This window comes from Serinus canaria, chromosome 7, assembly GCF_022539315.1.
Source record: "Serinus canaria isolate serCan28SL12 chromosome 7, serCan2020, whole genome shotgun sequence".
NCBI lineage: Eukaryota > Metazoa > Chordata > Aves > Passeriformes > Fringillidae > Serinus > Serinus canaria.
Window position 1 is genome coordinate 8,619,344 of NC_066321.1, and position 27,748 is coordinate 8,647,091.

A 27,748-nucleotide genomic window follows, 5' to 3' on the forward strand; every position below is an offset into this window, starting at 1 on the left:
AGCATTTCCATTGCTGGTCATGCTGGCACACCCTGCTGCATGTGTCGTGCACCAGCAGTGGTTCTGCTCTGCAGAGAAACAGCTGTGATGGCTCTGGAGATGCTTAGTTGATAAAGCACTTGGGGGAGTCTGTCAGCACATGGAAAGGCTCTGGTAATATCTCTTCCTTCAACTGGTTTGCTGCAAATGAACCAGTTGCTTTGTTCTTCCTTTCCACTGGCATTGCAAGATCAGATATACTGTACCTGGGCTGGCACCTTCCCCAGTGTCTTATTTTGGATTTCACAATAGCATTGTAATGTTTTTGATGTTTCTGATAGTGTTATAATTTTGTTGTAATTTATACACACAGGCTTCTCCCTCCATCTTATCACACACACACACACACACATGCTCTTTTTCTGCATTTGTATTGTGTTTTTATGGCTTTTCATGGCAAAGAAAGCCAACACACTCTCTGCAGCAATGCCATGGACTCCAGACTATCTCTTTAAATATGCTTCAACCATGTGCTCCACTTTAAACTGTGATTTAGCCAAGCCTTTTCCTAATTTGAATAAACATTAAATACTTTGTTCTAAAACAGCTCAGCTTCCTTATTTGTGAACTGTTCCCAATGCCATCAAATTTGTCCAAACATGCAGCTACAAATTACTCCATTCTCTCTGCTCACTATAAACTTTCTTAGCCAAGAGGTCTCCCCTGAACACATTTTTGGTGATTTCAGTCTGTATGGCACAGCACACATTTCCATGATAAGCTGCTCACAGCACAGCCATGCCCTGGGCTCACACCCCACCCAGCCCTGTGTGGCAAGGGATGGAGGGCTGGCCTCAGGGAAAGGTTCACCAGGAGGAGACAGGGACCCTCTTTGCTGTGTCATCAATGCATCCAGCACAGGTGAATTTCCTCACACAGCCTAAGGATGTGCAAAGAAAGATCAGAGCTCGGTAGACTTTGGGCCACCCAGCTGCTGCTTCCCTACCTGCCCATCTCCTTGCTCACACCACCCATGGCTGGGCAAACCCAGTGGCAGCACAGCTGGTGGTCACTTTCCAGCCACTCACAGTGGTCACTTCCTGGTCACTCACAGTGTCAGGCACAGCAGCACATGTCTGGAGCCTGGTGCCCAAACCACCCAGAGGATCTGGGGAGGAGAAGTCGAGGTATTCTGCATCCTTGTACCACTTTTCTACGCCAAATGCAACAAGCTGGCACATTCTTGATGACAGAACATCTGCTGGGATTGCATTCGTGTAAATAAGGCTAAAAACACATTTTCAGGTCACACTGTTGACAGGGAGGTAAAAAAAGAAATTCAGGTATTTTTTTTACTGTAAATACACCTAGAAGATAAAAGCCAGGCATCAGCTGCTTAAAGAGGGCAGAAGGACCACACTACATATTATTGTACTAGGAAGCTCTCAATTGCTTTTAAATTCTCGAACAACCTGGCACAGTTTATTTTGAGAACTGAAAGCTCCACTACACAGAGATCACTCTTCTCCCTTCTCTAAGAGGATTTCTGAAAAAAAAAAAAAAAAAGCAAAAAAAAAAAAAGCCTTGCCAAAAGCAGCTGTCTGCTAATGTAACACACAGCACCACTGTAAGAATGGATCCGTGAGCCCTGGCAAAACCTCAGTCCTTGTCAGGACCCATGAATGAAACTGTCCCAGGGAATCTGCAGAGCAAGGCTGCATATTTAGGAAGCTCAAAGGGAGTCAAAACAAAACAGAGTGCAGCAGGAAAAGCAGCACAGACATGTCAAAGGGCTGCCCACATGGCTCAACCAGAGGCCGACCTAAAGCCACTGCCACACAATTCCTTGTGCAGCTCACAAAGGAGCCAGATGCTCCTGTCAAAATTATACCTTCCACAAATCTACATGGGAAACCTGCCACCATCCTGCCAAAATGGAGGAGAATTGATACCATTTTCTTGACTAAAATAGTATCTTTTCAGTGAATTAGCTGGAGAAAGAGCAAGAGCTGTTTGCTTTGGACAAGTATATTTCCAAGCACGTCATCCCCACAAAAGATCTTTCTTTCACTCCACTTTCATGCGACCCTGAAAGCAAATATCTGATGGATATGATCTGGCTAGCTCCACATCTTCAAACAAGAACAGGGAGCTGGTGGCAAGTGGGATTCTCCCGTTGCTCTGAGCTAATAGATATTGGGAAGAAAAATGCAGTTCTTGTCTTGGCTGGCTTTGAGATGTACTTAACATTTCATTCACAACATGCTGCTTGTATCCACAAAGCTCGACAAGGCAGTGAATATCATTGGCCTGCTTCAGAGACAAGAGGAAAACGCCTGCCACAGCGACAGGGGCATGGATGGTGAGCCTGAATCTCAGCCACTGGGCCTCATCACCCCAGTCCTTCCCATGGTGCTTTAAACATTGATCAAAATTTAAGTTAGTAGAGGGCGTGCCTGAATCAGCTCATGGTCTCACAGCTTGTTCTGGTTCTCAGATTAATTGTTCTAATTAGCTACTCCACAGGCAAATATATATTGACTCTTTCTTCATCTCAGACTTGGGGCCAAGCATGATTCAGAAAAACAGTCAGCTGTGGCTTCCTCCCAGAATTAACTACACATCTAAATTGTAAACATTGCAGCTCAACTCCCAGTCCAGAGCACAGGTAAGAAAATTCACCTAGTGTTACCAAGTGGTTTTCTTCTCCATTTTTTTTTTTTTTTTACTTCAGAAGAGGGACATCTTAATAAAGTTTCCAAAATCCCATGCAGCACAGAATGCCAAACTGCATTTCTGTTGAGCCTGTTCAAATCTGGCTACTAGAACAGGAGGAGGCATTGCCAACGTTTCAGCCTCATCTTCTTGGAGACAGGAAAGCCAAATAAGCTCAAAACAAGTTTGGGAAACTTGGTGGGACAAAAGATTTGGAATCAAAACTCGATGATGTATACTCTAATTCATAACACAAGTGGGATTTTTGCCACAACCTCATCACAACTCTTCTTTATATTTTTAATAAATTTCCAAGTTGAAAACATTTAGTGTGGGGAACACACAGTACCTTTCACACAGAGTGTGCTTGGTGTATGTATTCCCTCTGGATAGGCCTGCATGGGCAGTGCACCTGCCCCATCTCTGTTAATGAAGTGAAGATAATTGAACAGGTAACTAATGACTGAGTCATGTTCCCAGCTTTGCTACGTGCTCTAACAATTCCAGCCACTCAGCTGTGTTCCTAACCTCTCCTGCTGCCACAGAGTTGCACTTCCAGCGGCTTTTGCCCTTGCCAGAGCCTCTGATAGTTCTCTGTATGGGAAAGAGACATTAGCTGCCAGGCCTGGAAATAACTACACAAAACATCAATCATCTTTCTTGACAAAATTATAAGTGCTTGATGAAGAAACAGACATTTTGATTATAAACACAGATGACGCAAAGAGTTGCAAAAAACGCGAAAGAGCAAAACAAACTGCGCACATCAATTCACCACCGCTGTAAACGTACAGCTCATGTTGGTCTGGTTTCTGTGGCTCCTTTGTGTTCTCTTGGGGTGGCAACAGAGATTCTGATATTCTAGAAGTAAAAAAAAATCAAAATAATAAATAAAAATTTTTGAACTTTAGTAGAAACGTATTTGAGTAATCGTATGACCTCAAATGGCCATTATCTTGTAAATTATGAGCACCTGAAAAAAAGAGTACACCTACATTTAGACTTAAATTAAGAGGGAAATCATTAAATGTTTTCATGCAGTATTTCTGAACTAGTAATCTTTTAACAATTTCAAAGGCTGTCACTGGAGCTCTTGTGGACCGAAACTGCCCACTTTCTGTTGATTATTCCATTTTTTGAAGTTTTCATTTTTAAAAGAGTGACGGAGAAATTGGAAAGATAATGTGCAGCAAAAACACTGTATCAGGGTTTATACAAACAAAAAGATTTCCATCAAGCTTCATATGTGTTGGGAAGGATCTTGTTAATTAAAAACAAATCCAGAAAATTACAGCTGAACTGAAGAGAGTCGTGCAAACGTTTTTCAGTTCAAAATTTGTTGATAATTAAAACACAACTGCAATTCAGTTAATCTTGTAAGGGAAGGACAGACAAACAATAAAAGTGGCGAATGGTGACTAGATAGGTAGATAAACACCTAAAAATGAGAACATTATTCCCAGCAGTGGTAAATAGGAGCAGATTAGAATTCAAATATTTCAGCAGACGCTAAGCCTGTTCCTGCCAAAAACATTTTGCTAATATTAACTCTGTACTGCCCAGCTATATTCTCTCAAATTCTTCACAGTTTCTTTGCTGGAATAAACCATTTGTACACAATCAACATAAAGGTATCTGGGCAAAGGTGCACTACTCCATTGGTTTAACTTTTAGCCATGGTTCCCATCTATGCTACTTCTGTCTGATTTAGTGGTTGCAAATGATTTCTGTGGAGAAATCACTCACAAGTGGGCCTTCACTGATAATGCAAAGAGAGGATGTTGTAGATAGTTCTTTTTATTTGTATTTGCCTTCTTTGTCCTACTTGTCACCTGCTGTAACTGAGCACGTGTGGCCCTGCGTGTGTGACACTCAACATTCCAAGGCTGGTTGGGAACACAGCCACTGGCAGGGACAGCCTTGGTGCCACTGTCCCTTCCCCAGGTGGGGCACTGCTCTCTTCCTCTGCTCCCAGGGTCGTGATGTACCTACATCCCACACAGCAATGCAAGTTTATGCACACTGGCAGGCTCTTTTGCACGTTGTGTATTAACTTAGCATTTTATTGATCATTTGGGAGCAGAATGAATGCTAACCATTAAGTTTTATATGAATGTTTCTATTGCATGAAGCATTCTAGCACATGTGCTGAGTTAAGGGAGGTTGCCTATGTAAATGAAAGATAATTCCACATTAAAAAGATGTTTTCTGGAGCATCTTTATTCAGTTTGCTTTCAACTGATCTGAAGGACTCCTATCAGCACTAACACAGAGGGGTAAGGCTTAGGAATGCAAGTGCAGATAATAAGTTTGCTAGGCCAGGATATATTTCTCTGCCATGGATTTCAAAAGAACTTACAGTACATATTGGTTCTGGCATTTGAAATTCCAGGCTTTGCTGGGGGATGGGGAGAGATGGAGGAAAGAGAGGATTTGATACGAACAAATCATTTTTTTGTGAAAAACAGGTTTCTTTTTGTTTCCCTATGCCATACAGTCAGCATTTTTTGAGTCTTTACTGATGCTCTCACACAAGAAAAGTGACTCTTGAAAAATGCACCATTACAACTTAATATATCTAGTATGTAATTTGTACTTAACAGAAAGATATTTAGGACCATTTGCCTCAGCCATGAGACTTTCAGCTGCACAGTGGGAGGCAGTGCTTCAATGAAACCTTTGTTTTAAATCTTCTGATACAGTCTCTAAGGCAGTTGGCTGGCTTTAAAATTACATCAGTCTTCTGTTTTAATCTGGGGTTTGCAAGCAATAGTTAGTTTGGGGCATCCACCAAAGCGTATCATTTCACAGGCAGAACTACCACCCTTTTTTTCCTCTCTTGGCTAGTATGCACCGAAGTTGGTGTCTAAAAAAGAAGGAAAATGCACAAGGAAGTTGCCTGGGGAGCAGGGATATTCCCGGGGACGCCTTTGCAGTGGTGCGTATGGTGCAGCGCAGTTCAGTCACGTTTACTTTGTTTCCTCCTCTTCCTAAAATTAGATTACATTTCCCTGAGCGAGCACAATGATGCCAAAGCTGGACAACCCAGAGCCTGAATCACTTCAAAGCAAGCCCCTGTTTTCAGCCAACGTCACCCGTCTGCCGCAGCCCCGCGGAAAGCACATTGCTCTGCATAGCAAGTTGGGTGGCAGCGGGTCCATAATATAAAACTGTTGCCTTGTGTTCCTCTAAGCTCTGCCCTCCTCTGAAAAAAAAAAAAAAAAAAAAAAAAGAAAAAAAGGAAAAAAAAAGCTCTCATAATTCAGGCAACAGCTGGAAAGCTTAGCTTAATGGTCTGTGCTTAAATGTGGAAGGTCACAGGGTGCTGATCTAAGGAGCGGAGAAGTCTTGCTCAGCCGACTGTTGACACTCAGTAAACGGAGGAGGAGGGGACTGTGTGTGCATCTGAGAAAGCCATACCCCGGCCGGCAAAGAATAGGAAGCAACTTCTATTCAAGATTTGCAGGGGTCCTGGACCCAGTAGGGAAAAGCAACAAGGCCCTTCACTGCCTCTAAGTTACCTTGTATTATAACAGGATTAAAGTACATTTAGCTTCTCTATTAGCATACTTTAGCCCCATTTAGGCTTACTTGATGTTTCCGATGGCCTTTGATCAGCCTTGCATGGTGCTGGTCAGCTTCAGGACACAGCAGTCAAAAAGCGAGACTGTGAAATTATCCTGATGTTGAATCTCACAGGAGATATTTCTGGCTGTTTTCATTCACTCACCCCCAATATTCGAGTTTCTTTCTCTCTCTCTCTCTCTTCCCCCCCCCCCCACCACCCCGCTCAAGAAAATAATTTACTCATTGTTAAAAAAACAGGGGGGGAGTTGAAGGAAGAAAGAGAGATATTAAAAGAAAAAGGTAGCTTAGTGACCAGTAATAATTAGCTCCTTGTTTGAAACCACTGCTGGCTTGTGTGCCGGTGCTGAAGCATCTATGAAAAATACTATAATTTCTACAGTGTCTGGCTTTTTATTGCTTACATTTGCATATAAATTAAATCCATATTGTAGCTTTAAGGCAAGCTAGGCTTAGAATGCCGTACAGCTCAGGGTGCTATTGTTTTACATCTACTTTCTATACTGTGGTTAAATGAAAAGGGAGGAGAAAGTAAAGGAGGCAGAAAGTCAGCTTTGTAGCATTTTTAATTGCTTCTCTGCCAATTATGGACAAATTAATATTTAAACTTTGTAGCGCTTTGAGAGAAATTGTTTACGGAATCCACCTCTTGGTGTTCAGTGCCCCCTGTGCCTACAGCAATATCTATATTGGAATCTTTCGTCAAAGAAAATGAAAAATAATTAAAGATAAATACTGTTCTGTTTTAAAATATTTTATGGAAACAAATGCTGTTAATTGAACCGTAAATATTTCAAATATAGGCATGATCCTTATTCTCAACAGCAGCCTGAAAGGCCGTTACCAGACAGCATTTTTTCACCTGATACTGTTTATGTGCATGCAAAGATCTTGTATCATTTACTTCCCTTGACCTTATTTTTGTCTTCTTCCTCTGCTTCAGGCTGCCATCTCTTCTTGCCTGACTTAGGTTGGCAGCCCTGAGACCCCGTTTCAGCTTGGCTCAGAAATCCACAGGCTGCTAACACTAGCACATCAGGGCAGAGCCTGGGAAGACAAGAGACATTTGCAAAGATGAGTAACAAGAAGCAAATGGCGCCTCAAAGTCTCCCTTTAAATGAGATACAGTGCATTTTTTTTTCATTCTTTTCTTGGGCTAATGCCTAGTATGTACCAACCACTGGGCCACATTTTTAGGAAACATCTAAATCAAAAGTCAGAAGATTACACAGGGACATAAGAAAATCTTAAGATGGCAGGAGGCCAGGAAGCCCAGCTAGGCCTATCCTTTCCTCCAGTTAACAGTTGTTCTCCATAATATACTGTTTTTCTCCCCCTCTCTCTCTCTCCATATGCTTCTTGCTCTATTTGAAATCTGGTCAGATCGGTTGCTTCTAGAGCAGCATCTGGTAGCTTATAATATATACCCTCTGGAAAAAAAAAATGTATTACATTTGTACAGTGCAAGACCTCGCTGGAGCCGTGTCCCTCGTCCTCATATTTGACATTAGCTCTAATAACTGCAGCACTGCTCCCTGCGGTTCCCCCCAGAGCCCTTGGCAGCTCCGCCAGGTCCCCTCTTAATCTTTTCTCCTTGCGAGGGATGCAGACCTAGTTTCACTAAGCATTTTGGAGTCTCCAGTCTCAAAGTCATTATGGGACTTTGTTGTACTATTTCCATTCCAGCAATATCCCTTCTGTAATTAGGTAATCAAGACTGTGCATCTTTCCCGTGTGGCCTTTTGAGATCAATTTTATTTATCAGTTTATTTATCTCCTATTAGACATTTTAAAAATTCTGGTTGCAGTACCATCAGCTGGGCACATTGCTAGTCTTCACAGCTGTCTGCTTGCCATTGTAATTTCCTTTTTCCTCTTGCCCATCACTCATTTGCTTCTTCTGTCTGAATTTTTCTGCTGTTCATATTAATAAAGGATGTTACAAGTGCTTGAATGCATGGTGAATTTCATTAATAGTCTCCTATAGACATCAACAGCAGCATGGCAGGGACTGACATGTGGGTTAAGGGGTTGGTGGGACTGGTTTAACGTGATTGCTTTTGGACAGGGATGGTCCCTGGTTATGGGGTTAGATGATACCTCATCCAGAGAAGTCCTGCCCCTGTTTTTGGATGTCAGCAAAACCAGGCTGGAGATGCAACATGCTGCTGTACAGCTGATTTCACAAGGACAGGGGTTGCCAAGATTATATTTACACCATAAAGATCCTTCTCAAGGCAGTTGACTATAACTGGACTGTGGTGCAGCAGTAAAAATCTCACTTCTTTTTTTCCACTACAGTAAAATTATTGCCTTTGACTTATAAACACCTAACTGTAGATCCAGGTCTTTCCTATCAACTATAAAACAACACTCTTAAACCCTTTCCTTCATTACTCCTTGGAGCAATACAACTGGTAGCTATTTTTTTCCACACCTATTATAATCTTATGCCTACCCTCGCCTTTTGCTTTTCTGCAGTCTCTGCCCATTGCAGGGTGACTCTTTCTACTCCAGAGATTAGAGCCAAGCTCAAGCTCTGGTTTGATAACAAACTTCCTCTCTGTGCCTGTCCTTCCTGCTGCTCAAGCTTTTCACTGTGAAAACCACCAAGCTCTGGCCCACACATGGCTGCACAGCTCCTGGGAACACCTGTGGACATGACACTGCTGCACCAGGTCACTCTGGGCCACCCTCAGCCCTCATGGCACCCACCAGGCCATGGCACATAGCCTGGGGATAAAGAGAGATTGAAAATCTACAGGAGAACTTCTCCTGCAGGGCCTGATGCATTTTACTGATGAGGCACAAAAACTTGGGGGTCAGTAATAAAATACTGCTGGATATTGATGCCCTTTTTAGATGTTACCATTTGAAGCCTTTCTCTTCCTGTTTCCAAAGTGAGACAGTAAATAAGAGGAATTTTGGCAACACCAACAAATGCTCCAAACATAACCAGCACAGATAGTTCTGAGCCTTTAAATAAAGTTTGATTTCTGGTTTGTTTCTATCATTGATCCTTTGGTGTTTCATGCTCCTTCTCATGGTGGACTGAACCAGAGCACAGGTGCCCCATATACTGCAATACCCTTGAAAGAGGATCCACTCAAAAAATGCCCACTCTTATGAAATTTTCAGTGTTCACTTGTTGACCCATGAGATTTAAACAGCTGCATTTTATAAGGACAAAATAAATAGAGTCCAGACTTCACAGCATTTTAAATCCCCCTATAGTGGCTTCAATGTTTGTTAGTTCTTCAGCTTTTAGCTTTCTGTGTGTTACAAACCCCATCTTCTGGCAGTTTATCAGGTGCCTCCAGTATTGGCTTCAAAATAGATATTAAATACTGCTCTCTCACCTTGTAGCTGCAGTCATTTCCAAATGCAGAGAACAGCTTTCCTGCTTCCCAGCCATCAAAGATTATACACTGAGAATAAATTACTCAGCTGGGTGCATTGTTTGCAGGCAAACCCAGGCAGTGACAGTATCAGCAGTTCCTGTGTTTAAAAGCATGTAAAACACTTTCTCTTTTTCTGTGCTTTACATTGGGGCTCAGATACATTCCTGGATGCTGGTAAAGATGTCCTGAGGAATCACAGCTGTCAGCCCATTTCCTCACCCTTCATGCTGTGGATGAAATTCCTGGCATTTGAGCAGTAGCCTTGTACGGGTGGGGTGCTCCAGAGGACATGGGGGACATCCCACTGCCACCCCAGGCTGAGGAACTGTCCCCATTTCATTCCCCTGAGCTCTTTTTGAATGGTATTTCACCGATCACAACAACTTCGATTCTTTTTTCTTCTTTTCTTTCCCCCAAGAAAACTATCATGCTTGCTAAGTATCAATTAATGTTTCCAGCGTCAGAAAGATTTCTGAGATTTCCCTTCATTTTTTATTTATTTTTATTTTCCCTTTTGTAATTTCTTGCCACAAGACCCACACTGCCCACTGCCAACAGTGTAGAGCACTGCTGTCCTTCAATGTCAACATCATATTTCCTCTGAATTGCCAGAGTCCACAAGACTATTCACAAACCCAGCACCAAACTAGAAACCAGGCCAGAGATCCTTTTATCTTTCTTTTCCACAGGCTTCCTAGGATGTTTCCATACAAATGCTTCCAAACTGTGAATTTTGACCTAAAGTTGAAAACAATTTTGTTAGGAGTTGAAATTTGGCTTGGGCAGAAGCAGCACAGTTCATAAATACTACATCTTTTTGTTGAGGACCAAAAACTGTAGCTGGATTAACATGACTAGTCACAAAATATCTCAGATATCTTTAACCATCATAATTTTAGGCTCCAAGTCTGCAAGAATTTTTCCACAGATAATAGACAGGTACATCCAAAGGAATTCACACCTTCCTCATGCTCAGAGGATGAAGAACCTTTTTTGAAACACTGATTTCTATCCTTTGGTAACACAAGGAGCTCAAAAGACAAGTTTAGGTATATCCATGACTTTTGCTACAGCAAATATCTTGCTATGGACAACTTACAAATCATCCATAATTCAAATACATTTCCAGAAACAATTTGTCTAACCATTTTGACAGAATGAATTTGAAGGGGAAAAAAATCTGCTTGCAGGCAAACTGCAAGCATAAAAGATGACTACATTTCTTTAATTAAAAAATCAGTGTAAATAGTACTCTTGTTGATATTAAGTATGGTTGTGAAGCAGAAGTAGCTTAAATCAAAACTTACATATAATAAATACAGGAACAGGTTTCTCTCTGTGCATATGATGCCTTCATTATCTCTAAATATAAAACTGATTATTCATCTTTGAGAAGAAAGCATTGGAGAACAGTTGTTTTTATTTTAATGCATTCTAAAAGTCAAGAAACAAGGTTTTTCTTCTACTGCTTTGTTTTACTTTCTGACTGCTTCATGAGTCCTTTGGATCCTCTTGATTCTGCCAATACCTGAGACAACCTCCCAGGGTCAGAGTGGGGCAGAGGTTGCATCCTCATTTACTCCAGTTCTGTCCTGTAATAGCTGTGATTCTGCATTGCTTTAACATCTGCAGCAGATCAGGAGGGGAGCAGAACTGACTGTCATGATGTGCTGCACCTTCCCTGATAGGTCAGGCATAGCAATAAAGAAACTCCCTCTCTCCAAAGTTTCCTATTTGTAAGTGTTCCCTGCATTTCTTGAGGACACAAACTCTCTTTCCACGTCTCTCATGTCAGCACTCACCAGTGGTAGCACACCTTTTAGAAGAAGGGTCAGAACACTTTCAGGGAGAGAAATGAAAGTATGCATGGATGGTCTGCCCTTTTTTGTCCTTTCCTTTGCAGCTCAGCCTAAGAAGAAACCTGGTTCAACCTTGCATTGTTGTTGTGTAAATGCCTTGACATCCATTAAAGGTTTGTGGCTTCAACATTCAGTATCAGTTTGTTCTCATTCATATGAATACTGGAGATGTGAGGAGAGAAATCCCTTGAAATAGAGTGTCCCAAGTGGTGTCTCAAAAATAGACACTGCCATTTTTATTAGCAAAGCACAGAAGAACAGGCAGTAAAAAATAAAAGTTTAGAAAAATCACTCAGCTCATCAAATACTACTGAGAAATCTGCTAAGAGTGGTCTAAGCTTAAAATACAGATCTGAGTTTAAGATATTTTGAAATCTTACATGGCAGAACAAATTCTCTTTCTCACACTAGTGGTTGTCTCTGTCTGTCTGTCAGCTCAGAGTTCAATCACGTATTCACAATAAACTGTGGGTCAGGTCCTCGAATGTCTGTGTCTTATAGTCTTATTCTTGGCTGACAAGTGCTACATCTAAATCAGTGTATGGCATTAAGTTATAGCCTGAAAGCTGCAGTGGTAAGACCAGTTCAGATGATAAATGCTTCTTGCTCCCCCCCAACCTTCCACCTCGCTCAGGCCACTGTTACTCAAAGACACAACTTCCAGCACCACTTATCTAATTGTAATTCTGCAAGTGAAAGCACAGCTCAATAGTAATGCTGTGAGGGACTGACTTGGGCAAGGTCCTATCATCTGGCCTGAGTCAAAAGATTACACTCCAGTAATAGAAATTTATTCAGAGCAGAGATATCCTGGCATAATAAGACCATCTTGCTTCATGTAATTATAATTCATGCATCCAGAGACAGCTGTCCATCAGATATATTGAATTAGCTAGCTTTGATTTCTATAATGAGTTTTATTAGTATATTTATGAGGAAGAACAGTGGCATATAAAGAAGTTATGAATAAGTTATTATGTGTGCACAACCAACATTTGGGATCTTCTAAGTCTTGCAGAGAAGCTAAAGTCTGAATGGATACAGACACTGAAATACTCCCAAAACATTATCCATGAAGACCTATTTCACAATATATGGCATCAACACTACCCACTGTTTTGTTTCACAGCCATAAAATCATTCCATTTATGCAAACAAGAAATCTAAAGGGGTCTGGAAAAAAAAAAGTTGTAAACAAGAATGTCAAGTTTTAATTTATCGTTAATATTAAAATAATGTGATATAAAAGGAACTTTTTTTTGAGTATGTGAAGTGGTACTGTTAGCCCTGGTTTCCTATATGCAGAAGCATTCAGGCTGTACTAGATGAGATACATTGAATTCAGACAGCTTCAAGAGATGACTGTTGATTATTCCAGCAAAAATGGTGGAAAAGGATGGAAATGTGGGACCAAAGTGAAAGCCACTGTTTATGGAGATGAACAGAAAGTATCAACAGGAAGTGATGCAATCAAACAATGCAGAGCAAGTGAAAGGGAGCCAGCACTGTCTCAGCAGCTCTGGAGACACATACCAATGGAGACAATGTTCTCCAGGTCCAACACATAAACACAGAATCATTACAAAATCTATTAGATTTGAAGCCTGAAGTGAGACAGATCATTTTGAAAATGTTTTTCCTGTAACTGGACAAGCTCAGGATTATACCTGCTGGTATCTGAAAGCCTCTACCTGTTCCTTCTCAAGAGTTTCAAAGTGCTGCCTTCTGCAAAGATAAATTGCCCACCCCCTTGTCCCCCAGGTCCTCAGGCCATGCCCACACCATCCTTGTCACACTGGTAGATCTGGGAGACTTCAGACAACTGAAGACAGATGTTTCAAGATCTAGGGGAATATTAACTCCCATGCCAGCACTTCATGGTAAAGAGGGTCCTGTTACCCAATTGTACCTTTGTATCATCAAAGCATTTTGACCAAATCCATCAGGTTTCCTCAGCTACCAGACAAAAGATCAGATCTCTTGTGTAGCTGAGGACTGCACCACACACTACCAAAATTCAGCTTTTTAAATGGCACAATCAAGGCCAGTACAGTACTTTCTGCATGAAATGTTATCAGCTAGGCCACCACATCACACATTCTTCACAAACCCTGGTGAGATAAAAAGACTGATCTTCATAAAAATTCTCTTTTTAAGGTGACAAATATATAGGCAATCAAAGCAAGGTGTGATGAATAACAGGGTGCTTGCCATGCACAAGTAACAAGAACAGATGGGCACTTCAAAAGCCCAAAACCTCTTCTGTGTCCCCTAAATAGTCTCACCTATACGAACAGAGGCCGGGTAAAAGTCTTCAGCTGAACTGCAGAATTAGCCAACCTCCCCTGGGTCTGCCCACACTGACAAGTCCACCTACCACCCCTTCTACCTGTGTCTGTGTATCCAGCACCATATTTTGCTGCCATGTTCACTGTGGTGATAGCTGAGGGTGACATGTCCAGTCGTGTTTAGATCTTAGAACCAATTTCTGCCTTGCTGGCCAAAAAATGCCATATAGACTGAAGAAGAATTTAGCATGCAAGAGCAGCTCTGTGTCACCACTACAGTTCAGGTTAACCTGTCAGTGTCAGGGAGAAACGAAGCAGAGTCAAAAGCTATCCAATTATTTTGCTACAATCTTCTCAAAAGTCTTCCTTAAAGCTGAGACTTTTCAAGGAGGCAGGAAAAGTTGGTTAGAAAGACTTTAACAACTGCTTCTTGCAAAGGAAATGTTAAGTTGCTGCAGGTGTTGGGTCCTGCATGATACCTGCACGGAGCTCAGAGGAGTCTCAGTGCCCCAAGTATTGCCTGACCTCCTGCAGGACCTACAGTCTGAAATGGCAGCAAAGACTGCATTTGATCTTCATGAACTTACTCCACTTCCAGAAAGAAAGTAAAAGCCAGTGTGGTGCTGAATGATCCTGTCAGGACAGTAATTGGAAAAATCCCCACAGTAAGAGAAGCTCAACTGTCACAGTTTGTGAAGAGCCTTGATGAGCCAGGTTGTTTACTGCTCACAAGCCTTGTGCTGTTCACGACTTGGCTGACACTGCTGAGGGGCATGGCAGCCCTTCTTGGCCTCGTTCCTAAGCACAAAGTATTGTTTCCAGAGCCCTTTGTGCTACGATCACTCCAATTAGGAGCTAGAGTGCCTTCACAAATGTTCTGTCCTCCCACTTTGTCAGACAGAGATGATCTGAATGCCACAAACAGTTTTGAGAAGGGGAAAATCACAGACGAGGGCATTTAGGGATCATAATGGCCATGAGCGGCAAGAAGAGATGATTACAGAACTTCATAAATTTTAATCAAAATATCAAAAGAAGGTTCTGTCAGTGCAAAGATACCCTTCTCCTAATGGGACAACAAACTAAAGCAGTAGCTTTATAACATCCTTTGATGCCCTAGGAGAGCAGGACCCCCGGAGTTGACTGTTGTGTCCCACAATAGTTCATTAGTATTGAAATTCCTAATTCCCTTTATTGGATCTGAGTTTTGGCTTCTAAGGTCTGACCCCTGAAGAGCCAGAAACTTTAGACTGCTTTTTGCTACACACTTCCTCATTTTGGGCATTTAACTCCACATTTTTACAAATACCACGTGCCTTTGCTACAGTGAAGAGAAGATAATAACCTGCTATCTTTTAGCAAGATATTCTTAGTATCACTCAGGCAAAGACCTCTTCCACCAAATCATCCCTCACATTGCATCTCTTGTAACTGTGGGAAAATATGTCTATATTAGAGCTGAAAACTGAAGATAGGAGGATGGAGTTTACATGATTCAAAATTTTGTGGCATACTCTTCAAGTACCTGCCTGGAAACAAATATCAGCACAAGCCCACCAGTCCTACCAGCCACTCAGTCCTTGAATGCTGTTTACTTTTGTCTCACATTTCTCAATCCACCATCTAATGGAAACTCACAAAGAAAGCCACTGAATTAAAAAAAGAAAAGGTGAAAAAGTTATTAATTTACCTTCCTCTTTCCTTTTTTTTTTTTTTTTTTTTTTTTACACACAAGCCCTCAATCCCAGACAAAGAAAGAATAAAGAACCCTACCCATATGTGCCTTAAAACCAGGACAATGTAGTGCACTTAGAAGAGAAGATGAGAAAGGGAAGAGTTAACTGGGTTTATAATTGTTTCCAGAGAGCAATTATTCAGTCCCTAAAAATGCTGGTAGAAGAAGAAAATGGAAAATGAACATGGTCCCAACAGACAAATGATTAATATTTAGGGAAGGACTATAGCAGGGTTTGATCCAAAAGAAATGGAAAAGAGCATTTTAATGAGATCGGTATTCATACTGTACAAACTCATTAGATTTGGGTTGTGCCATCTCATAAAGAAAATGAAGGATGTTTTGAAGGCAGGTTTCATGTTTGCATTCCCTTTCCCACCACGGGTGTCTCTGAGGAGGTGCCCACCAAGCATCGGCAGCCCTGACAGCCACGCAATGCCAAGGCAGAAACACAACCTGGAGCAAGAGCCAGGCAAATAACTGGGAACCAAACATGCAGCTGATTAATGCTGCCAGAGAATTTTTATAGAGAATGTTGTTTTTCTTTCATTTTCCTCTCCCTGAGCAGCTTCCCTCAGAGCAATATCTGTGAGTAATCTCCCCTCTCCAGCCGATCGGGGTGCAGCTCCCTGCGTGCAGCTAATATTGGCACAGTGACATTTCGGCTCTTTTCAGTGGACACAAGCAGGTGCAGAGCAGGACCCGTGGGAGCAGCACAGCCTGGCCCTGCAAGGAGGATGTGGAGGTGCTGGGGAGAGTTCCTGGGCACACCACTGCCTGCCTTCGGCCGGGACCGACGGCTCCTTCCCGTGCCGTGTACATCAGCTTCCATGTTTAATAAAGTTGTGGACTATTAGGTTCACCACAGCACGGCTCCCAGTTTTATTTCCCAAGGGTTCATAGCAACAGTAACACACAGTAGTTATAATGTGTCATAAAATAAATATTAGTAAAAGCACATGTGAGTCTCCCCCAGTTTGGAATTTGCTTGGCATCACGCGTCCCCTAAAGCACGCCTCCAAAAGCCAAAGTTGTCTGCTGCTGGAGGAGGTTTGTTTGTTTGCCTCAGTTTTGTTTTTTCCCTCAGCTGGCTGGACTTATGCCACTGTCACAGCTAATAAAGGTAAGCACTGGTACAGCACTACCTCGTGCCTTGCCCTAATCACATTGCTCTTGAAATTAAGTCTGTCAGCGCTTCGGCTGCAAACCTTTACTGCGAGAGCTTAATAACTCCACTGTGAACAAAAGAAAATTACTTCTAGACTCAGACCCAGTGTGCAAGACTTCTGCCTATGGGGCGACATTTTATTTGTTGCTGGGAATATAAAGAGTGTGCCCAAAATGGTTAAATGGATCAAATAAATAATGGGTAAATAGAGCAAATACATGAACAGAAACACAACACACACGTGCAGCACACACACACTGGCAAACGCTTTTGCCAAACACATTACACACATGTAAATAACCTCATGAGATATTTTACAAGTTCTTATTGCACAGGGAAGAAATAAAACCATCTTCTAACTCCTTCCCATCAATTTCCTATGTTTTAGACAAATCTCAGCCTCTACTTCTTCTTGGGGCCCTTTTTTCCTTTCCTCAAGAATGACAAATTTACACTCAACCACCACACAACACACTGGCCTGAAGCTGAGGCAGCCAAGGTAAAACTCAATGCTAGAGCAGTAGCCAGATTTTTATGTATCAAAATGTCCCACCTTTGAAGTTAAGTCTTAACAATGTCTTGCAGGAAAGCCCCAGGGCAGAGCCTTTCTCTGCCACAGGTTTCTTGTACTACTTTGAGCAAATCATTTATCTCTCCTGTTCCTCAGCTCCACTGCTGAAAAATGAGAATAATTAAATTGCTCTACTTCATCAAACACCTGTAAAGATAAATACACTGCAAAATGCACTGAAGTACCTATGATGATCACCTGCTGGACAGAGAGATACAGAGCTAGAAAGAGGAGACTTGTACCCCTCTAAATTCGTGGTGTTTTGAATCCAGAAGTTCTGTTCTAAACCAGTTTTAAAGTTTGTTTTCTTGAAAATACGGTGATCAAATAGATTTTTCTATACAAACACTACATTTTTCTTTTCTATTTTCTCTTTTCTTATTTATTTTCTGTTAAATAATAATATAGACTGCCTGTGTGGTACAGCACACAGCTTTGACCACACAGTTTGGGATGGCCATGCTGGAGCTGATAGGGCTCCTGAAGTGGCTTTGTACAGCACAACTGGAGATGTTTTGCTCTGTCAGGTCAAGATTACCCTTTCTTAAGACCTGCACTCCTGATTCAGATACTAAGTCACACAAAACTAGTCCACCCCCATAAGGAGTGGCAGGAAATAGCTTACTGTGGCTCATGACACCCCAGAACCAGGATGTCTGCCTTCATCCTCATCCTCAGGACCAGGATGTCTGCCTTCATCCTCATCCTCAGGACCAGGATGTCTGCCTTCATCCTCATCCTCATGTTACCAGGGAGGTTCTGGTCCCAGAGCATGAGGAAGGGAAGGGGAGGCACCATGCAACAGGGTAGAGGCCTCAGATGGCTCCTGCCCCAGGAGATGACCCCCTCAGTGACCACAGCTGTGGGAGTGAAGCTTTAGGGAGCCTGGGGTACTGGGCACTGCCAGGGGCAAAGCATCTCTCTGTGGAAAGTGCAGGTGAAGTTGGGTAATGCAGCAGATGCCATGGACAAAGAGAAGGAAAATGGCCAGGGCTGGATTAAAAAGAAATTAAACACAGCATCAGCATATGGTGTAGCTGAGCTCACAGGAGTGACCACCACAAAGGGATGAGCTGTCCCAGCAGTAAATAATCACCAGTTCAGATCTGACCACCAAACCTTCCACCCTCTCATGCTCCCTTTTTGCCTCACCTCCTTTCCTGTGTGGCCTCTACTCAAATTCTGAGCTTAGGGAGAGCTCATATCATGTATCTACCACTGCTGTGTACAAATCCTCCCTCCCTCCATCACCAGCTCCCTTTGGGACCCCACACAAAAAGCAATAATGTTGGGATCAGCCAGAAAGGGTCCCTCAGCTCCATTTTGGTTGAGGAGAGCCACAGAAGAGCTGTGTGGTCCAATGGTGCCCGTGGACTGACGGGCCTGTGTTTGCCATGTATGGGGCACCAGCTGGGGAAGCCTGGGGTGCCAGGGCAGGGGCTCCCAGGAGCTGGCTCCTACGAGTCCTCCACCCATCAATCTTACAGCAGTATGCCGTCATGGATAAACAGCAGCTGTCGCAGTAAGCTCATCAGATAACAGGCACATATATTAAAGTACCTTTAGCACACTTACTAAAACATATATTTAGCTAGGGAAAATAATCTCGCCCTGCCTATAAAAGTCAAAGTTTGCCTTTATAAATAACTCCTGGAACCCTGCACGCATCTCAGGAAATGGTAACAGTGTGCATGCTCAGCCTCCTGCCCTGAAAAGATCTCTGAATAAAATATAAACACACTGAAATATAAAGAACAGTTTGGTGAAGATAATGAAATCTAGTGGAGCCAGTAATTTACTCTGTAAATCATATAGCTACTTCTTCCTTGCTGTTGCCTGCCCTGATTTACATCATGAACTTTATATCCGAGCTTCTCCCCACCTTATTGCAAGCATGGGAGCACAGAGCAGAGCATCTGTGTGTCTTTGTGGCTGGTAGAAAGCATTTATTTATCCTTGTGAAATGTCCTGCTCTAAATATGCCACGTTGGCTTGACACACTTGTTGTTTCTCCAGTCTTCTCTCAGAACCCAGGTCTTCCTGAGAAGGGAAGGAAAAGCAGACAACCTAAAATGCCTGTTTTGCACCCATTCTTGTCACAGCAGCTGGGGATGGGGGCGATCTGAGTGCTGTGCTGGTACTGGTTACGGGGAGCTGCACGTGGCACTCCAAATCTCCCCCCTCTCCCCGCCGACAGTCTCCAGCATCATGTGGCCCTTTCCCATTTTATTCATGGCATAAACCCTCTTCCCATTAGCATGCAAAGGCTTTGAACTTTGTAGTTTTCCAATACTGCACAGAATATGTTGGAAAGGGGCTGGAAATAATTGGGTGCTATCGCTGCCCTAACAGCACTGCGTGCACGTGGAAATCCAGAGTGGCACCGAGCACCCAGGGGCAGGCAGCGAGCCCCCAGTGCCACAGAGCTGCTCCACAGGGCTTGGCCCCAGCCTCATTCCTTATTCACAGCTCTCCTTTAAGTCTAACCACTCCGAGGTGAGGCTGAATCTCTGTGAATTCGAGTGGATTTCTCTCCCGGTGTGTGCCGGCACGTTTGGGAGGCGTGTTGTGCTTAGGCATCGCTCTGCCTGGCTCTGTGCAGGAATAGAGACTGCAGGGAAAAAATTATAACTAGATGAGTCTTTATGATGTGTGTTCCTTCAGTATTAAGATCTCTTCAGGCCTTGTGTATCCGGTAATATTGCTCTCATTTTAAATTCTTCTAGTAATAATTTTAAGAGAAAATTCTTTGTGACAACTGCTGTTGATTTAAAACTAATGTTTAGCCAGTAATGGGTAATTGTATTAGACTAAAAAAAGCTGCTGTAAAGTCGACCCCAGTCTGATTTTTAATTTACTGCATCATCAGCTACTTTTATGATACTATTTAATCTGCTGAAATAAAACTATTGCTCTATGAATATCTCTAACATTCAAGAAAAATTGTTTTTAGCTATTCTGCTCTTGGAGTTGAGGACTTGTTAATTATTATATTAATAACTCCTGTGAATACGTTTATTTATATTTGTTTTAATTGTCACAATACTCAGAGAAGTAGCATGTTCTATTTCACTATGAACTCCCTTTAAACCCGTAAACAAGGGAGAATGCCCATCACGACTTTGCAGATGTTGGGAGTTCACAAAATGCATTCTGCATTTCCATGGGGCGGGAAGAGGGCAGGGGAGAAGCAAAAAAACTTCCCTGTATTTTTTTTCCGTAAGAACCTGCATCTCCCTCCGCCGGGATCATGCTCGCAGCTGCACTCGGCACAGCAACTGCAGGAGCAGGCAGGGCTGCTCTCACCACGAGCCTGGTTTGCATTTCCAGGACCCTTTTCCAGCCCGTGGCAGCCCAGGGGCCTGATCCTGCTCCCTCCTCCCCAGAGCTGTGCTCCTGGTGTGGCAGCTGTGGCACAGCCATAGGTTTGCCTCTTCCAGAGTTAAGAAATCAGCCCACAGGGCTTGTTCCAGCTCCCCAGCACCAACAGACCCCCAATGAATCCAGAGGGTTTGGATGGGTCCCCACAGCCTCTGCATGGGTACAAAAAAGGCTTATGAGCTACCTTTATACATATAATAAAAACTAACCTTGCAAAAAGGCATTTTTATGTTTTTCTTGCTTATTAACGTCCTGTCAAAGTAGCATCAGGGTCATGCAAAACAGCTTTCTGTCTATGCCCAGCACCAGCAACCTTCTCAAAACAATACACCACCAGATTAAAACAGCATCAAAAATACTCTCCCCCCCCCTTTTCAGATGGGAAAGAAATCTTCATTATGAAAAAATATATGTCTATCACAACAAATAACCTGCACTAGTAAAAAAAGGAATTTTTTTTATTTGCTACTCTTTTTAATAAACGGCAAGCTCTCATAAAGATTACCTAGAAGATAAATTGGCTTGCTGGAAGAAAAAGGACTCGGGGTGTAACCAAAAATGTGTATCTGTGGCACATGAGCTGCCGATTTTTAACATTACCAGTACATTTACATTGTAGCTTTAGGTTTATTTATGCTGATAAATACTTGATTACATGCCTGTAACAACTGCGGGAGAAGGCTGTTGTCAAATCCATTATAATATGATCAAGTAGTGGTTACAAGAGAAAGTAAGGTAAAACAAATAATTCTTAATGCTGCACAACCACCTATTATTTTATCCAAACAACTTCTGTTATCTCCTTATGGTCGAATGCCTATTCCCTAGAAAGAGAGAATAAGTCTCTTTTTACCTCGGTAATTAGCTTGTTTGAAAGCTCCCACAAATTCTTCCTATCATAAATTTTGCATTGCTTCATGCACAATAATGCACATAAAATTAAATAAACAATTTAATTAATTTAATTAAAATTAAATATTAAACATATTGTGTATAAGAAGCCCATGTCTGTGATTTAATTGGGCAGGAGTACCCAAAGCAGTTTGGGTAACAGTGAAAAATAATTAAAAACAACAAGTACGGTAGCCTCTGGGTACGAAGAGTAGTTGGGAGCTTTCTCCTGAGAAAGGTTTATTTAATTAAAACCAAACTAATCTTTGCAAAACACTTGATAAGCATTTCATAATACAAATCATAATCCAAAAATGAAGCTTATACTTCGTCTACATGATACTGGAAAATAATATTAAATAATTCAATTCTGCCATCAGCTACTTCCCCGGCACACACAGAATAATTCAGCAGACAGCATGTTTACCACCTTAAAATTTTCAGCAACATTTAGTTCATCGAGATAAATATTAGTAAATTATATGAAGGCATAATGGATCCGTAAGTGATAAGGCTGAGAATTAATGCTTTATTTAGACTGTTTATTGCTTCTTGTAGATATTTTGCCAGACAAGGAAAGCACAGCTAACTTAGAGGGCGAGCTGTGCCTGTGTTGGCAGGTAAGCCATTTGGCTGTGTTCACGTTTCCTAGCCTATTCTTCGACACCTTTCCTTCATGATAGAGAATATTATTTCCAGGATCCCATATAACTGAAGGAGGAATAGATTATTTATAGGATGGTGTCTCTATCTATACTTCACGTTGCCAAATGCTTGTATTTCTATACTGTTCGGTGATCATTTCAGCTCCCTGAAAAACTTGGATCCTGCCCAGGATCGCAAACTATCCGCCTGGACATCAAAGAGTCTGCCTTGCACAAGCACTCACAACCTGGATTGCAAATGCTGACAGGCTTTATAGGTCATTTCAAAAACAAATGCTTCATTTTAGCACCTTAGACTGCAGCAGCTCCTACAACAAGCTGCTGATGCCAACTGGCTTTTTTCAAAAGTGAATGTATCCAAAGAGATCCTAATTGACACTTTCAGGCAAGTGCCCAGCATAACTGAATATTACTCAGGTTTCTGGAGAGCAGTTTTAAAGTGACCATATAATTTAAGTGACCTTTGAATATAATTTAAAGTGCTACTGTAAAGCCCAGTTCCTCTCCCACTGAATGGGCTCCATCAATGGGGAAACTCCCATTGATGTTAATGAGGGCTGGAGCGGGTACTTCCCCACTGGCTCCCATTGAATTATCCAGGTTCTTTTTTTTGTGGAAGCTTTTTTTTTGATACATTCCTGGGAAGATCCTTTTAACTGACTTGGAGTTACTTTGGTTCATATCATACCCACAGCTTTTTAGTAGAGAATCCAGTGATTTAACAGAGATTTCTGTCGAGCAGAGGTACAATAGAGCCCTTTACAGGGTGTGGGAATTTCCCGCATGTTGATTAACTTCATACTGTAAAAGACCGTAGGCCAAATCCCTCAGTCCTCACGCAGACAAAAGTCCACATTGACTTATCTGAAATCTGCCTGCAAACGCTCATTAAAGTCAATGGCGTTTTGCTTTGGCCGGGGATTTGGCCCGCTGGTTGTCTGTGGGATTGGGCATCGCCAGAGAAGGGGATTACCCCAGCACCGAGCCTGCAGCAGGGTCTGCCTCGCCCCAGACCTCGGGCACTGCCATCCCCTCAGCCCCAAAAGCTCCTGGCAAAACCCCACTCTCAGTGCCAGCCCCATGCTACAGTGTGGGGTGCTGAGGGATGCCCAGCATCACCCCTTGGGCCACCACCCTGATGTCTCCATGAAGGCACCCCCAGGACCCTGCTGTTTGCCCCACGGGGCAGGCAGAGAGCTGGCATGGTGTTAGCCACTGACCCACAAGGCTCCTGTCCTCCCCACTGCAGCTACTGCCCAAAAACAGAGTGCCCTACATCCCTTCTGGGACAAGGTAGCCAATATGTTAGAACTACCCTGGAGTAGGGTACATCTATCCAGAAAATAATAGAAATATAGCACCGAAAAAAGTGGGCTGCTTTCTATTTGTTTGTTTTAGCTGCATCATAGCTCAGACCTTCCTTGCCATTGTGGTTCAATATTTACTGATCGAAAATATAGACTAGCTGCAAGTCACAGCATTTGCCAGAAAGAACTATTATCATCAGAAAGAAATGGGCATTAAAGAACAGCTCTTCTATTTCCAGAATATAAAACAGACATTCAGAAGAACAAACAGAGCAGAGAAGAAATGACGGTCATTTGCAAGTAAAATATTACTAAACAATATAACATGGGATTAACTGTTTCATGTATTTATTGTGAAAGAATATATAGAACTTTACATGAGAAACTATCAGTACAAGCAAGAAACAATGCAGCCTTTTACACCACTTGCTTTTAAGTTTAATGCTTCTGCACGTAGAGCACACGAGCTTGCTCCCACTGAAGCCCACGCAACAGCTCCTGTTCAGTTCAAAGGGGTCAGGATCAGGCCCTGAGGTTTTCAACTTTTCTCCTGTAATGTCCCTTTCACCAATATTGCAGCCCCCCTGCTCTGCTCCTGATGTGCTGGGGATTTATTTATGGTGAGGAATGTGCAGTACAGCCAAGAGGCACCGTAAGATGCAATTCGGGAGGGGCTGATCCTGAAAACTGTGGAGGGACTTTTTCTTTCTACATACATTTAGAAAGAAAAGGAGGGGACAGAGGGGCAGGATAAAGGGGAAAAAAAAAAAAAAAAAAAGAAAGCAGGCACATATTGAGTCCAGTCCTGCATTCGACTGAAGCAAACCATTGAGCGCAGTAGTGAGGGCTGACTGGACCCGACAAAACCTGACTCCATTTATTGTCTTTGTTGTGGTGTGCCAGGAATGCAGGAGCTGTAGTTATTCTGAACTAGGGCTGGCTCTGGGGATGGCTTTGTACTCTCAGGACCTGAGCGCTGCTGAAAATTGGTGCAGCTCTGATCTATGGCTTAAGAGATTTTTCTTCCTTCCAGGACTATTTGAAATAGTCATGTAACAATTCCAGTAACTCTGTGGCAATTAATTTTGTGAATTTGTAATTAGTTTGCTACTCTTACATAAACTTAAATTGGATTAATTTTATACTCTCTTACCCAAAATACAGTTCAAAAGAAGGATTTCTAATAAATTTGATATGCAAGTCTGTTCCAGTACTTGTCTTAGTTTACCCAGAAATCATTCTAAATCATTTACCATTCAGTGCATGCTTTAGCACTGACAAAAATTAGAACCAAGTTAATTCTATTATTTAACTAAATATTAAAGAGCTACTGGAATTCCTACACTGCCATATTATTTTTATAAATCTATCTGACCAGAAAATCCATTTAACACACAAACATTTTCCTGTGACATCTTCTAAATGAAAGAATCTTTGCAGAAAAGAAACATAAAAATTATTGCAGTGGTACAGTTGATGACAGCTTTCCTGGCAAACACAATAACTGCCTATTGAGATAATTAAGGCACCAGTAGAGATGCATGAGATAAAAATGAAATTTAGGGCTGGCTTAGTACAACCTTTACTGCGTGTGATGCAAAGGGTTGGGTCAGATGTCTCATGAAGTTTTCTCCCAGTCCATCTTCTTTAATTCAGTGCATAGGGAAGAGCCATATTTATTTTTACTGATTGAACTTTCCCTTCAAGTTCACTCCATCCAAATTTAATAAAAACCCTAAGACTCCTTTGAATTGCTTGAATTGCTTCCCTTGAAGCCCTGATATACTTTTAGTTTCATACACACAACATTCCTGGTGATTTCAAGGATGACTTTGCCAGACATAAAAAAATGGAAAGTTCAATTCTCAGAGCCACTACTGCTGTAAGTGTGGATTTAGGAAGTATCCAAAATAAAGGAAGCCTTAAAAAATAAATAAAACCAAAACTGAACTGGGCCCCTGATATGCATTAATAACAACAGTGATGTCACTCACGTTCAATCATTTACGTGTTCTCATAAATCATTTTTAATCATTTATTAGATATAAAGAGGAGCTTGAAGTGTGACAAGGTGCTGTAATTTTAAATAAAGCTTACAAGTAACTTTTCAAGCTTTGCAGGCTCAGGGTAGTAAAACCCACTGACTGAGCAATGTGTATCCAAGTACAAAAACCCTCAGCAGAGGTATAAGCCTGCCTGAAAGGCAGAGCTGGGTGCTCTTCACTCAGCATCAGCACTGCAGGGACTAATGTGGAGCTGGTGTAAGCCAGCACACAAGGGAAGGGACCCCGTGCAGTGTGCATGCACCTTGTCACACAGCAGTGGCACCAGCAGGGCTCAACCACCTTAAACCAGCTCTCCAGGCAGGACACTGCCCCCAAAGCAATTCTGAGATGGATTTGGAGAGCAGCAAGGGAAGGACTCAGGGATTTCAGGGCAGTGGTCAAGAGTTAGTGGATTAAAGAGGATCTGCAGGACCCTGAAGCTTTCTACAGCACCTTGGGTTTCACTCTTTTGGGGGAAAATCTTCCATCTTTGCTTCTGAACTCCCTGGGCAGTTAGAGCTTGTTGCTGACTTGTGACTGACCACACTGCACAACCAGTTTACAAGAGCTCAGCAATCCTGCTGGAATCAGCGCTCAGGAATGTCCTCAGGTGGGAGGAGTAGGTGCTTGGCACAATGAACAGTAATTGTACCATCTCCTGGATATTCAGAAAGCTACAATATGCAAGGCAAAGAGGAAGGAATGCTCTACTTTCCTCTGGCATTGCTAGGGGCCTGTTATTTTTGCCAAGATTTATCCCACCTACAGCAATATTAAGGGCACTAGCCTATTGTTGGAGCTCAGGCTGAGCTGATGCTCATTTTTAAATTAAACCTCAGGTGAAAGCAGCGAATCCACACGTGCAGATGGTTTGTCTGTGCTTGCAATCCTGCACGCGTGCAACTTAGCACAGCACAGCTCCCCTGACCTCTGGCTGCTGGGATTTTATTCCTGACAGGCTAGATGTGAATAAAATCATATGGAATTGTGTTTTTACAGTTCAGCCTTCTGAGTCCCATCCTGCTGCCATTGAAATCGATGGCAAAACTCCCAACTTCCCTAGTCATATCAGATTAGCTTTGTTCCACGGGCTGAAACAATCTAATAGATACCAGGTGTCCTCCACAGAGCTTGTGTGGTCTACAAGTAAGTGGAACATATTTTAAAAAGTCAAATATGAAACAGCTACATCACAGAACCTGTAATAACCTCCAACTGATATTATTATCTATGGAGGACATGATCAGTATCTAAAATGTGACTCATTATATATTTATATGATGCATCCTATAACAGACATTCTGGGGTAAATTCAGCTGCATGTTAAACCACTGCAGAAATGGATCCATATTTATGTTCATTTCCACAAGAAAGCAAGGGTGTCGTGTGTTTTTACTTAAGGGAGGGAGCCTCAAACAACCTTACATTAATCCAGAAATCCACTTTAAATATATGACCCTGCATGTAAAAAGACCTATAGAAGTTAAAGGCTGCAAGTGAAACTAGTAGGTTGTTACTCTAACATCCCTACTTGCTCACAGCTATGAACCTCCCCTATGAAATTCCCTACCTGCTTTTCTGGAGTTATGGACCTTCACCAGCTCCTCCAGTAGCATGGAGATCACAGTGCTATGAACGTCCAGACCTGGGCTGCACCAAGACATCCCTCACTGCACAAAGGGTGTAGCTGGAAAACACACAAGGAATTTCCTTGCACTATCTCCTGCTGTGTAGGTGGCGCAGGAACCTTGCCTGGCTCCAGTGAAATTCTCAGTGCTCTGCTCTGCACCAACAGGGACAGAAAGTAATCACTCTGCCCACTCCACGGCCTGACTCTGATTCACACCACCTGCAGAGAGGAGCCTCAGTACAGCTCCTCCTTGTTTTGCTCAAGGGAAGAGCAGCACTTCCAGCCGAGGACCCATCACATTGGTACAGCCAAGTTAATCACTTAGAAACACACAGATGGGGCAATCCCCAGCAAAAGATCTGACCTTTCTTGGGAGCAACAAAAAATATATTGGTCATTTTTCTAATCCAATTAAAGGTCCTCAGATGTACCAAGGTCTGCCCTGGTTCCTTAGCCAGAAGGATATACCTGGGGCCAGTTCTTGGGGCTGTTTGTGTGCAAGTGCTCAAATCTGCTACTCTGCTCTTG